Below are 14,428 nucleotides of genomic sequence, written 5' to 3' on the forward strand. Positions count from 1 at the left end.
CGACTCGGGTCATGATCTCAGGGTTCTGGGATCGAGCCCCGCTTTGGGCTCTCTGCTCAGCGAGGAGCCTGCTGCTCTGCCTACTTGTGATCTTTCTCTCTCTGTCACATGAATAAATAAAGTCTTTTTTTAAAAAAAGAATCAAAATACGGGAAACAGAATAATGGGCATTTGACATTTTTTTCGCTGCCCAGCACCCACGTTCCTCCCCCAGTATTATCCTGGTTCCTCTTTGGGAAACTGTCTCTCCTCTGTGGGTAGATGTGTAGGGAGGATGATCCTGGATATCATCTCCCATTACAGCAGGTGATGGGCTAGATCTTTCTCCACCCCCTCTGGCTACTGGTGCAGCTGGGGTGTGAGCCTGTCAGCTAAGCTTGGCCAATCACACACACTCTCTGACCCTGGAATGAGTCACCCAACAACAGATGAAAGCTAACTCTGGGTTCTCCTTCCCCATGGCAGCATGCTGCACACATGCTTCCTGCTCTAAAGACCATGGCTGCGGCTCCTGCCCTTAACTTGCCAGAGCTCCCCTGTACTCTGCCTATTCCTAAATGTGGCCCTCCAGCCTCTTCTTGGTTCTGTGGGCTCTCTGATATCCTTTCACTAGATTCCCCCTCTTGTTAGCCGGAAATGGCTTCCTTAAACAAGGAAATGGCTTTCTATTGGCTGGTACCAGAACATAAAGACAGCTAATTTTTTGCCACCATTGACTTCATTTCCATTGTGTGACAAGTCCTGTGCTATGCAAACATCGGGGTGAGGTGAGAGTGAACCCTGGGGAAGAGATACCAGGTCTGGGTATTTTCTAAGGTTTCACTCCTAATTCATTTCCTCTAAAAATAAAACATTCATAAGATTTAAATATTTTCTACTAATTCAATTTTGCTTGAGATTTGTATTTTTTAATCAAAGAAAAACATAATACTGGCAGAAAGCCTACTGTGCGTATTGCACAATATTAAGAACTGTTTTGAATTAAGAAGGTGGGGGGAGGGGAACTAAAGCAAAACTCCTAACCATCAAGACAGGGACACAAGACCCAAGAGCATTTGCATTCATGTGCACACACTTACACATGCATGCGTGCACACATGCACTCTTCAACTGAGTAATGGTACACGGCAGCCATTGAATGACAAGTAATTTTGCCTGCCAGGGTAGCAACTTCAAATAACCCTGGCAGATTATGTGATCTGATTTCTTATCTGAAAAAATGCCATGTTTGTAATGCTGCAACACAACTCTCCGAGACTCCAAACCTTTATCATCACCACCACTATCGCCACCATTATTACTAACATTTATTGAGATCTTTCTCCACGCCTGGCCCTGGCTAAGCTCTTCATATGCATTATCTCACCCCAACCCTGTGGAGGCAAGCACGATTAATATTTCCATCTTATAAATGAGGAAACTAAAGCCCAGGGATATTAGCTGGAAAACAGTAGAATGGAAATTTCCTGTTCCCAAAGCCTTTGCTCGTAAACATTAAGCTTTCTGGCCTTCCTATAGGGTTGACAGAATGTGGGGATAGGTCTGTTCTAGAGACATATTAACCCTCCCAGGTGGATGAAGGAGTGTTTGGAAATGTGAAAACTTAGAAATTTCCCACACCATCTTTTATGTTTCTAAGGAATAAAAATGGAGACAAAGAAGCTCTGGGGTATAAGCTGGCTGTTGAGGAGACAGCATCAACCCTGGGAAATGAGGAGGCACGTCTGGAGAAAAACAGGCAGACATTTAACCCAGAATGCTATGCTAGCTACAGAGAGGAGGCTGATGGTTAACAGCTCATGGGCAGCCTTCAGAACAGCGGGTTGTCATTACAGTTCTTTCCTTAGTTGAAATCGGGGAAAATCTACATTTTCCTCTGTAAAATGTATTTATACTCAAGGAATAGTCTCATAAAAAACTGATCTTTGCTTTGAAAAGAAATACTTTTTTTTTTTTTATAAAAACAAACATGCCCAATAACCTGGAGACATTAAGAAAAGTATAAATATAATTCAACAAAATGTGTCCCACATTCCTAATAAAATTCTTCTCAGGATAATGCCAACCAGAGTCTCATTTCACACACGGCCTAAAGGCCCCATGATCTGAGCCTTGATTTAAAAAAAAAAAAAAAAAAAAAGAGGTGGCAGGAGAAGTAAAGAATCCAAGAAGAGAGGAGAGTCCAGTCTGGCAATCTTTTTAGAAATGGGAGCCATGGAAACACTAAAAGAAGATCATAAAGGCCGGCCACCTACAACATTAATTTCTATCCTGTTGACAGAGGCACCAAGTTGAAAAAAGGATTTGACTAATTAGTTTCACTCTTCATGCCTGGCTTCTCTGCTCTTATTCCATAGAAAACCTAACAGTGGGACATCTGGGTGGTGCAGTCGGTTAAGTGTCTGAGCTTGGTTTCGGCTCAGGTTGTGATCTCAGGATTGTGAGATCGAATCAAATCGAGCTCTGCACTTGGCATGGGGTCTGCTTGAGATTCTCTCTCCCTCTGCCCCTTCCGCTCGTGCTCTCTCTCTCTCTAAAATGAATAAATAAATCTTTAAAAAAAAAGAAGAAAAGAAAACCTGTTTGCTAAAGAAATGCATATATTTGGGAATAGACTCCTACACGTTACCTCTTCCTTTCTCTGAAACCCCTGAAAGGCTTATTTCCTCCACGGCCTGCTTCTAAACTAGACAACTCAAGACAACTTTTTCTCTTTGGAATCTCTAAAGCGGTGCAGTGGTAGGGCCTGGAGCTGTTTCTTGATGGAGTAAGAACAGCCTGCCAACCAGACCTTCTCAAGCTTGTAAATGTGACCGTACCGTTTTCTCCCAAAGGCGCTCGTACTTTCTCAGTATTTCCAAATACTTCCAAATATTTCTAACTGGTTACTGCTCTTGGAAAATAAAAGGAAAAAAAATCTTGGGTAAAGGTCAAGTTCGTTTTGTACCTATACTCTGGAGCCTTCCAACCCTTCCAAAGTGGCCTTTAATCTCTAAAGCACAGTGTCTCCGAGTTGAGGTCAAGCAGAACACAATGTCCCTGGAACTGTGCCCCAAACACTTAAATCCCTTTGAGAAACCACATCCTCAATGTACTGATGTTCCTAATAAGAAGAGACTATTGCTAGGAGATGGCGATTTACGACTCCCACATAATTCTTTATTGTTGGTCTTACAAAATAAATCAAGTTTAGAGTAAGCGAGTAACATTTAGTGATTGGCGTGTTGGAGAGTTTCGGCTCTTTGTACTTTTAGTTAAAAAAAAGGAAGTGGGTGTTATTAAAGAACATCACAGCCCCCGAGGAAGGCTTCCAAGCAGTTTTTTTAATTATCTTGAAAATAAACAGCTATGTGCTAGACTGGTTGAGGAACAAGTCTGCCCAACTCAAATGAATTCCTTGGCATTCTCCTTGTCCCGCTGTTTTGACAAGCCTATAAAAGACATCTTTGGATGGTTTCTTTTCTACAGTATTTAATAATGCTTTAACTAAAGAAATCATCTAAAAAGGCATTAAATAGGATGGCAGTACTGTGTTGTACTCATAGTTTAAAAAAATCGTTTTCTTCCTCTTTCCAAATGCAGGTTAGCCAAGCTCTCTTCAAACCTACATCATTCTACTCGACCAAAAACAAGCCATCCTAATAGGGAAACATCTATCCCACGGTACTGCGCTGCTCGTTTCAAGTCTCCAACTAGTGTCCATCCTTCTTTGCAAAACCCTCCCATCCTCCATCCACTGCCTCCCGACGGTCTGATCCTCAGCCTTTTCCGCCCCCCATTTCCCCGCAGAACTCAGCCAACATCTGGGTTTGTCCTTCAATTTGCACAGTATTACAGTGTACATCTTTCGAGCCTCTGCTCCCTCGATGTTGAAGAGAACTTCCAAACCGTAAGGTATAACTTCTCACACAACTTCCAAGGGCTGGCAGCACATTCCCGGGTGTTTGCTCATAACCTGATACTTCATCTTATTCTCAGTCTCTCTCTCGGGACTTGGAATGGCTACGAGGCCGTGTGGCAGCCCATGAGTTGTGCGGTCCCGTCTTGGGGAACAAGACAACTGAAAAGCTCAGGTACAAATGATGCCACAGAATTAAGAACAAAAGGTTTCAAATGAAGCTATGCTGCCTTTCCCAAGGAACTCCAGTTCCATACAGAAATTACAAACAAAGCAATTAAGGGATGCCTGGGTGGCTCAGCCGGCTAAGCGTCTGCCTTCAGCTCAGGTCATGATCCCACAGTCCTGGGATCGAGCCCCACATCCTGCTCCCTGCTCAGTGGTGGAGTCTGCTTTTCCCTCTGCCTGCCGCTTCCCCTGTTTGTGTGAGCACTTGTTCTCACTTTTACTCTCTCACAAATAAATAAAATCTAAAAAAACAAAAACAAAACAATTAAGATAGCAACAATATGACCTCTTCTGGAGGCTCTTGGGTAAGTAAAGATAATTGACAGAGTTTTTTCCTCTTTCACGAATGCCATTAACTCTGGAGAAACGGGCAGTTAGGAAAAAAAGATGAAAATGTTACACTATGAGGATGAGTGGCTGCTTTTCCAGAACAGCTTTATTAAGACATAGTTCACAGACTTGAGGGGCGCCTGGGTGGCTTGGGTCATGATCCCAGGGTCCTGGGACTAAGCCCCGCATTAGGTTTTCTGCTCAGTGGGGAGCCTGCTTCTCCCTCCCCCTCTGCCTGCCCCCCCCAGCTCGTGCTCACTCTTGCTCAAATAAATAAATAAAATCTTTAAAAAAAAATTCACATCCTCAATAATCAACCCATTTAAAGTGTATAATTCAATGGGGTTTTGGTATATTCGCAGAGCTGGGCATCCATTATGGCATCTAACTTTAGAACATTTTTGTCACCAGAATAAGGAACCCTTAGTCGCTAATAGTCACTCTCCACCCTCCCCCCACCCCATTTTGCTATCTTGCAAAGCAGCTGCACTATCTTGCAAAGCAGCTGCACCATTTTACTTTCCCACCAGTGACGTATGAGGGTTCCAATGGCTCCGCTTCTTCACCAACACTTGTTACTGACTTTCTGATTCTAGCTAGCCTGGCGGGGCCAAAGCAGTACCTCACTGTAGTTCTGACTCACATTTCCCTAATCATGGGTGATGGCCAAAGTCAAATCAGGCTCTGTCGCGATCTCTTTCTCTCTCAAATAAATAAGTACATAAATAAATAGTCAATCTTTTTAGGAAAATTGTTTACTTGCTTTTTTCTTATTCCTTACATCTTCCATATCACTATGCCTGGATTTCATGTCTGATTTCTCTTGGTTTTCATTGCTTCTAATTAAAATCCTGTGATCATCAAAAGTGAGATGCATCACAGGATAATAAATTTGATGAATTTAGCAAGCTCACTACATCTTTGAAGATATTCAGAGGTTCACATTTCGTATGTATTAGATTTTTAACATATATGTGGGTATGTATATGTGCGTGTACATGTATAATTAATCCCAGCTGGTGCCTTGGCAGAGGCAGGAGAATTCATGACTCCACGCTCTTGGCCTAGTCCCTCCTGTGCCCCCACCCCGGGCCTCAGTCTCCATGTCAGGAAGATGGGACCCGCAGTGCCCCTGAGCTGGATCCTCCATTGGGAGTCTATTAGGATGTGCTTTCTATATCTGGAGGTTGTCGGCATGAGTAAATACAGCTCTGAGACAAACATGGTCCCAAAGATCCTACCTAGTAGCGGAAGGTGGAAATGACTTCTGCTTCCTCTGGCAGACTAAAGCACTTTGTTGCCCATGGCACCTCACTTTAACTGATTTATATAAGAACTTTCCTGACTAGTTTCAACACACCCAAGAAGGGCGATGTCTCACACTTGTTTATATCTCCTACACTGCCTTGTATATACCAAGGTTCCAAGAAATGCTCGTTAAATGGAAGAATTGAAGGGATAAATAAATACAGGGGCGCCTGGGTGGCTCAGTCGGTTAAGCGTCTGCCTTTGGCTCAGTCACGATCTCAGGGTCCTGGGATCAAGCCCCGAGTCGGGCTCCCTGCTCAGCAGGGGTCAGCTTCTCCCTCTCCTCCTGCCCCTGCCCCTGTTTGTGTTCCCTCTCACTCTTGCTTTCCCTCTCTCAAATGGATAACTAAAATCTTTTAAAAAGTGGGCAGAATACAATTCTTGCATGTATAGCCCATCTGATCTCACATCTAGCTCTACCAGGCTCCAGAAATAGTCCAGCCTCTTTCTACACAAACAACTCCCTCTTTTCCCACCTCAGACAAGATCTTCTAATGAATGCCAATTTAGCACTGGTTTTCAATGATCAACTCCACAAACACACCTTTTCTAAAATAGCTGTAGTCAGTACTACCAACAGATTTACTAGAACTCCCTATGTGTAAGGTATTGAAGGGAAGAGAAAAAGATGAAAATCTCTAAAACCATTTCCTATGTGAACCTTTCTCACTATGCTCTTTCTGGATGCTATGTAAAAATGGGTTCCATGGTGATGAATCTGGGAAATCCTGGCTTATAGTTAAACAGCTTTTCTTTTTAATTAAAAAAAAATTTCTGCTCATCCTCATAGGACCCCTAATTTGCTAACAAACATCTTGGCATTCAATGATAGGGACGGAACATGGAGCATCCCCACATGTATATGACCAAGAAACTCCCTCTCTAGCAAAGCATTGCTGAGATTAATGTTGATTAGAAAATAGGGGCGCCTGGGTGGCTCAGTGGGTTAAGCTGCTGCCTTCAGCTCAGGTCATGATCCCAGGTCCTGGGTTCGAGCCCCACATCGGGCTTTCTGCTCAGCGGGGAGCCTGCTTCCTCCTCTCTCTCTGCCTGCCTCTCTGCTTACTTGTGATTTCTCTCTGTCAAATAAATAAATAAAATCTTTAAAAAAAAAAAAAAAAAAAAAAGAAAATACTCCCTTAGACATGCTTTCTTCCTCTTCTGGCTGGCGCTCTCAGGGGTCCAAGGGGACACAGGAGAAGAGGGGCTAGAAAGAGGAGCCCTGATAACCAGCGGATTTATTTTCCAAATGCTCCTCATGGGAATACAGTCTCCTGCGGACATCTGAACAAGAACGCACGTCATACCACAACACTGAGTCAATAGGAAAAATAAAATGAAATCACTTGTGCGTCTAGCTGAAATTGCAAGAGCTCTGTGCTGAGTCTTGAGCCTGGGACTCTCTGCCCCTGGGAACTGGGCAGGACAAAGAGAAAGTACGTCAGAGCAGGTAGAGAGGGTCAAGGGTAAAGCCGAGCTTCTTGCCAGACTGGCTGTTAACCGAGTGCATTCACCTTGCGTGTCCCAGTGGACGGGGTTGGATCTGCGTGGAGTTACTTCAGCGATGGCTCCCGTGATCATGATGGTGCAGACGTGGGAGGGAGAGGGGACTGGGAGCCATCAGATCCTTAGTACCATCTTCCCCACATGTGACCATCAGAGAGGATTTTTTTTTTTTTTTTTTTTTTTTAGTCTACCAACTGGGAAGAGTCACAGATACTCAGGACTTCTTTGGCCCATATAATAATGTAGATTAGTGACGGTGCCCACATCTGTGCCTTGGAGGCATCTTTTATGACTCCTGCTGGGCAGCAAATGTGGGCCAGTGGTGATTTCTTCCCATTGTCTCTGAAGCCTGAGGTTTTTTTCAGAGACATTTATCTGCTGGAGATGGCTGTGGAAACTAGGCCACTGGATACTTTGGCAAACACACAAAATTAAATCTCGGCCTGAGGTTCCCAGTGTATCACTTGAGTCTGACAAATTACAGAAGCACTGTGAGAATGAAAGGAAACGGACTAGTAGTTCAGGAATTGATCCCTCTGTTTGAAAAACCTGACAGGAGAAAAGTCCTTTAAATGGAAAGGACTCACTTCCACAGTTTTCGGGATCAAAGTGTTCATTGCATTTAACTACAATTAACATTCACATTTTCTGTCATTCCACCTAGAATTTTCTTCTTCTGGTTGCATGAGACCCCAACACAAAGCAAACAACAAAATGAAGTGTTATGAAGACAGTACTGGGCTGCTCAAATAGAAGGTCTCCACATTAGGATCGTTATTTGTCTCTTCAGTTTCAAGGTCTGTGTTCGCTAAGGTTAGTTATCAACTATGCTTTCACATCCGTCTGTCTTTCTCTCTCACTCACTTCTGTAGGACCTTGAACCAAACACTTGCATTCTTACAACTTTCTCCCATCTCGAAAGTAAGGAAAACTGCTTACTAAAACTCACTTATTAAAACTCTGTGGTCCACCCGGTTTTCAAAAGGTATTTGTTCAAATGAGCTTGACACAGAAGTGAAAAAGCTTAGAGTCCAGGCCTGAAATAGAGGGCTACCTATGGCAGCATCGATCCCATTAAATGGCAGGACAGGGCAATGAACGCAAAGACCTTCTGGTTGGGTTAGCATGTGCTCAAGGGTCACGGGAACTTCTCTTCTTCAGGAAGTGCCCAGAATGCATCAGGTATGGGATTTATAAGGACATTCAATGGTGTTTCAGTTTCAGCTGTTAGAAGGCTACTTTACAAAAGTTAGAAATTTCAGGACCAATGATTAACTCTTTGGGCTACGATAGTGGGTGCGTGCTCTTGGGTAAAGTAGGGCCTGCAGAGGGGAAAGCAGGAAGGAAGCAAAAATAGGGATGAAGAAAGTAGGGGGAGGAAAAAAGGAGTTTTTGACCTCAAACTAGCAACATTTAACCTGAAAGCTCAGAACCTCTAGCAGTTGGGTTATCATGGAGAGAAGAGCAATTTCTGTTGAGAAAGCTGCTTATGTGATGCTTCATTCCACTGACAAGGTTCTTTTTGCCATTAACCACAATGCCAAGGCAGGTGGCATTAAGGAGGTGACTGCAAAGTTCCACAGCCTTAGAGAAATCCTTCGTGTCTGACTGAATCCCCTTTCTGCGCTGCCACCAAAAGCCAGTTCATTGAGTCACAGAGGCCAACTCTAGACCACTTCTCAGTGAATGCTGAGATAAGGATTGCCATAATGAACTGGCCTTATTAAAAATGAGTAACAATGTGCTATGGTGAGTGCTGTGAAGTGTGTAAACCTGGCGATTCACAGACCTGTACCCCTGGGGATAAAAATATATTATATGTTTATAAAAAATAAAATTAAAAAAAAATGAGTAACAAGAAGATGAAAAGAGTTTTGTGAATGGTTGATGGGTGCACAATCATGTTAATGAACCTGACGTCACTGAATTGTACACCTAATGGTTAAGAAGATAAACTTTTGTTATGTGTATTTTTTTTAAAAGATTTTATTTGACAGAGAGAGATCACAAGTAGGGAGAGAGAGAGAAAGGAGCAGGCTCCCTGCCCAGCAGAGAGCCCGATACGGGACCCGATCCCAGGACCCTGAGATCATGACCTGAGCTGAAGGCAGAGGCTTAACTCACTGAGCCACCCAGGCAGCCCTGTTATGTGTATTTTACCACAATTATTTTTTTGAGAGAGAGAGAGAGAGCGTGAGCGCACATCCACGTGGGGTGGGGAGGGGCAGAGGGAAAAGGAGAGAGAGAATCTTTAGCAGGCTCTATGCTCCTCGTGGTGCATGGGCAGGGCTCAATCCCACGACCCCAAGATCATGACCTGAGCCAAAATTAAGAGTCAGACGTTTAACCAAATGAGCCACCAAGGCGCTTCCACAATTTTTTTTTTTAAAGATTTTATTTATTTATTTGACAGAGAGAGATCACAAGTATACAGAGAGGCAGGCAGAGAGAGAGAGAGGGAAGCAGGCTTCTTGCTGAGCAGAGAGCCCGATGCGGGACTCGATCCCAGGACCTGAGATCATGACCTGAGCCGAAGGCAGCGGCCTAACCCACTGAGCCACCCAGGCGCCCCCACAATTTTTTTTTTAAAAGAAAAAAAAAGGAAGGAAAAAATTTTAACAATTCACTTGACTTTTCTATTTATTGGGCTGTCACTTCAACCAAGTAGAAGTTTTGTGCTCTACAAACTAAATGGGAGATTTCTCCCTGAAAGTTTATAGGGAAAAGAAAGGAGGCTTTGAGAGAAAATGGTTAATGCTGACCTAGTTTTCTAAACAGTACAAGGCTTTAAGAGTAATTTCTGTCATTACGCTTTCCTGTAAACATAAGAAATAAATGAAAAAAAAAAGAGAAAGAAATGAAGTCTTTTTAAAATGGACAGTGGAAAAGAATGGAAGTTACTAAAAACTATATATCTTTGTACTATCTATATATCTTTGTACTAAATACTTGATAGATGAACATATTTAGTCTCTCTGCTTTTAAAGACCCAGGTATAACTGTAATTTAGAGAAGAAATTAAATAATCCTTCTTATATTACTTCATTTCTATGATCAAACAGAATTTCTTATCATGAGCACCTGCCCATTTACTATGTGCCTCTTCTTACCCAATTTTTTATCTCTACCCTAAATAATTACCCTGAAATAATATACATAATAAATAATAAAATAATATACAAATTATTTTAAATCTCTCTTTCTTTTTCTTTAAAGCCTCATTTATTTTTAGAGGGCGGAGAAGGACAGAGGGAGAAGGAAACAGAGTATCTTCAAGCAGACTCCCCACTGAGTGCAGAGCCCAAGGTGGGGCTCGATCCCATGACCTATGAGATCATGCCTTGAGCCGAAATCAAGAGTCAGATGCTCAACCAACTGGGCCACCCAGTCTTTTTTATTCTTTTTAATCTTTTTTTTTCTCTTTTTAAGCCAGGGAGGATACAATGGCATAAAATAAGGTACTCTTATCTAGATCATACTTTGACTAATGAGTTCACATAAATCACTTAACGAAACAAATATATACCCAACAATTCCAAAGCATGTCCTAGACCTCTAGACTTAGTAGTCTAACACTGTAATAGAAACCATCTGTAGTCTTCAGTCTGCTGAGCCTAACTGGGATTCTCTGGGGGTTCCTTGGCAGTCAGGTGCTCACTGAAGGCCCGAGAGGCTCCATCCAGATTTATGGCTCAGGATGCAAGAGAAGCAGCCACCCTGGTAAATGGAACCACACATGGTCCCAGTGCGTGTGTCCACAGGAGGCCAGATCCACAGGAGCCCTTACTGCCTGAGTAGCATGTCAGGAGTTCAGAACCCTTTGGGGTAAGGTGATTTTTGTCATACTTCACAGCTGTCTTTTACAGAGATTTACAAGTTGACCTTCTGCCTGTGGAATAAGGAACGATGTGACATAACCCACAGAACCCTGGGCTCAAAACATGGAAAGCCCGACTGTGGTGCCTAAGCTATCTGAGCCTCAGTTTTCTCATCTGTAAGATGGAGGGGATTCTTATTACCTCATAGGATCACTAGGCAACTCACATGAGGCAACACAAGTATAGGCACATTACAGATGGAGGGCAAGACCTGTGCATGGAGTGAGGAGGGATGGATATAAGTGATTAAAAGAAAGGAGACAAAGACACAACAAGCAATACCCCTACAAGAGCCTTTGGTTCCTTGCCTTTCCTACTGAGCAGACTTGAAAGTGAAAGCATAACTTTCTTTGAACACAAAAGATATACCTTCTGTGAGTTGATACGGAAAGGTGTTGAATGCAGTTTAAAAATATATGTCCCTAATCCTAGAGAAACACTCTATTATAAAGCAAGGGGTCAAAGATACAGTTATTTCTGGCAAGCATTTAGACAAACTAAGAAAAAATAAATCCCCTGCTTTCAACATGGCCTCCTGGTTAAAACAGAGTTCACCTCTTTGCAACAACAAAAAATTTTTACTTAGTATTCCAGAGCACACACATTCTGAAAAGCCTTTGATTTCAGTCGTTGGCATAGAAACCCCAAGTAAACAGCTGTGGGAAGAACAGAACCCATACTAGAAAACTTGCTTGGTGAGCTGTTACTATCAGGAAAGCCTACGTTGTTTTAAATAAATTTTTATCATACCATTCTCTAAAAAGAAATGTGTGGTATATATTTAGAGTTTCCATTTTTATTTAGGGAGAAAGTGGGAATGCATAAATGTGTCAATTTCTCCTTCAGAGCGGCGCCTGCCAAATGCCTTGCTTCATCTCTCGAGGCAGTGTTCTCCCTCTCTACAGCGTACCTGCATTATGAATATCTGGAAGAATCCATTAAAAGAAAAGAAGAAAAACAAAACAAAACAAAACAGGAGCGCCTGAGTGGCTCAGTCAAAGTGTCTGCCTTTGGCTGAGGTCATGATATCTGGGTCCTGGGATCAAGCCCCACATCAGGCTCCCTGCTCAGCCGGGAGCCTGCTTCTCCCTCTCCCTCTGCCTACTTGTGCACACACACACTCTCTCTCTCTCTAATAAATAAATTAAAAGAAGAAAAAAGAAAAGAGAAATCAAGCATTTCTTCCTCCTTCTCTAAGACTCAGCACTGCAAAATTTAACAAAAAGTCTCCACAACTTCATGAAACTTACTCATAAAATAATCGTAATGATGGTGCATCTAATTTACTAATGCAAGTAACCGATCAATCAATCCAAGAAGCACTCAAGTCCATCTACTTGTCTTAACACCATCCAGAGGAAAAGAAGTGATAGAGTGTTTTAGACACACCTAGCTGATGCCACTTCAAATCCACCTTTTAGGGTAAAGACAACATGGTTAATTTAATTTCACAAATGAGATACAATCGCCTAAACAGACCTGTATCAAATTCACCACATTCATAAAATCTGTTCAAAAACCTATTCTATAAGAATCAGGATCCACTAGGCGGCCTGGCCGGCTCAGTGGGTAGAGCATGGGATGCTTGATCTTGGGGTTGTGATTTCAAGCCCCAGGTCGGGTGCAGAGATTATTTTAAAAATAAATAAATAAATAAATAAACTGAAGAGAAAAGAATCAGGATCTACTAAACCAGAATTAGGATAGGTATTCTATTCACAAGATCCATGAAGAATACAGGCAGAAATGTTAGCTAATGGTAAGCTCCATGAAAGCAGGAACTTTGATCATGTATCTACCATTTCCAGCCTACAACAGTATCTTGTACAGAGAAGACTCTACAGTAACTATTTATTGAACTAATGAATAAATTTGCCAATAATGACATGAACTCTCTGTGATTAGATGGAGTCTCCCTGGGAAGGGAAAGAGTGTTCAGCTCAGAGGCGCAGGCTTGGAACTCCACACTGTTGTGTCAAAATTTGCACTGCCAACGTGATCTACCAAAGGTTACGAAAAATTATTTGATGAATAATAAAAATCATACTAGAACACGTTGAAACTTGATGCACTACAGTCTGCTGCCAGAAGAAATAACTGAGCCATTCTTTACGGCTGCACACTGGGAAAATTTAACAGCTAAGGCAACCTGGACCATAACTAATATGGCTTAGTTTTAACTAGACAATGGCAATCTTCTGGTGATTCACCCACTACCATTTTGGTGGTATTTACTGAAAAGAAAGCACTGTGGGAGATTATAGAAGCTCGGGTTGTCACAAGAGCCAATGCAGAGAGTGCCATGAAGATAATTTGCATTATTAACCCTATGCACTATGGTGATCGGAAAAGATCAATTTCTTCCCCCCAGAAGTGGACGGAACAGTGAGGGTTGATATATTTTTAAGTAAGTGGAATTATTTTTTGCCGTATGGTTTATAAATAATCTTACATGGAATATAAGACTCCCCTAATCTGGCCTCCTCGCTTTACAACTTCCTGGTCATTATAAAAACATCAACCCCACTGAATATTTCTCATTGCAGAAATGATACGATTTACTAGAACCCTAGCAGAAAGGTATTCATTCAGGTAAAGTAACTTAACCTCTAACTGACCCACTATAGTTTTACCTTAACATTGCTGTCTAACTTGGGGGAAAACACATGTTCTTTGGCAGGTTACGGTATGTGAGGGGATGGTCTGTTTAATCGAACTTCTAGGATCCATCTTTACTTTAGATGAGATTAGGTCTTAGATGAAAAGAATGGTGTTTAGTTTCATCCCTTAAATAGGTGCATATTTGTTAAGTCAGTCCTAAAATTGATGAACAGTAGGAGCTCAGGGGATAGGCAGACCATTAATAGTTCCATAGCCTTGTCAAGTTGCTTTCCTTTGCCGAACCTCAGCTTTCTCCCCTGTAAAATGGGGACAATTGTACCTGCCTAACACAGTGGATGTAAGGAGTTTGTGCATAAAAAGAGCACTTTGTTATTTACTGTGAGCCTCCAGGGAAAATAAAAATCTCTCAGCTCCTGAATGTTCAACAGGAAGAAGTTAGAACCACAAGTCTGCTCAGGTTCCAGGACAATCACTAGACTCATCTGCCTCCCAGTTGGACTGGGGAGTGAGTGAATGGACGTGACTGTTTGTGTAATTAGTAGTTGAGTGCGAATACGTTACGTAGGCTAACACACGCAAATGTGCTCAGCAAATGTTAGTTGCTACCATTCTTAGTGTTATTGCCTAGTCCAGGGAAACACCATCCCGCGCAGAAAAG

The 14,428-nt window shown here is 42.3% G+C and overlaps 1 protein-coding gene across 2 annotated transcripts in view; it reads right to left on the reverse strand.

Moving 5' to 3' along the window:
- The window catches only part of MAOA (monoamine oxidase A), a 68,546-nt gene that overhangs the window by 20,147 nt on the left and 33,971 nt on the right, over positions 1–14,428 (reverse strand). The gene's annotated exons all lie outside the window — the stretch shown is intronic.

Source organism: Lutra lutra, chromosome X (assembly GCF_902655055.1).
Source record: "Lutra lutra chromosome X, mLutLut1.2, whole genome shotgun sequence".
Classification (NCBI taxonomy): Eukaryota; Metazoa; Chordata; class Mammalia; order Carnivora; family Mustelidae; genus Lutra; species Lutra lutra.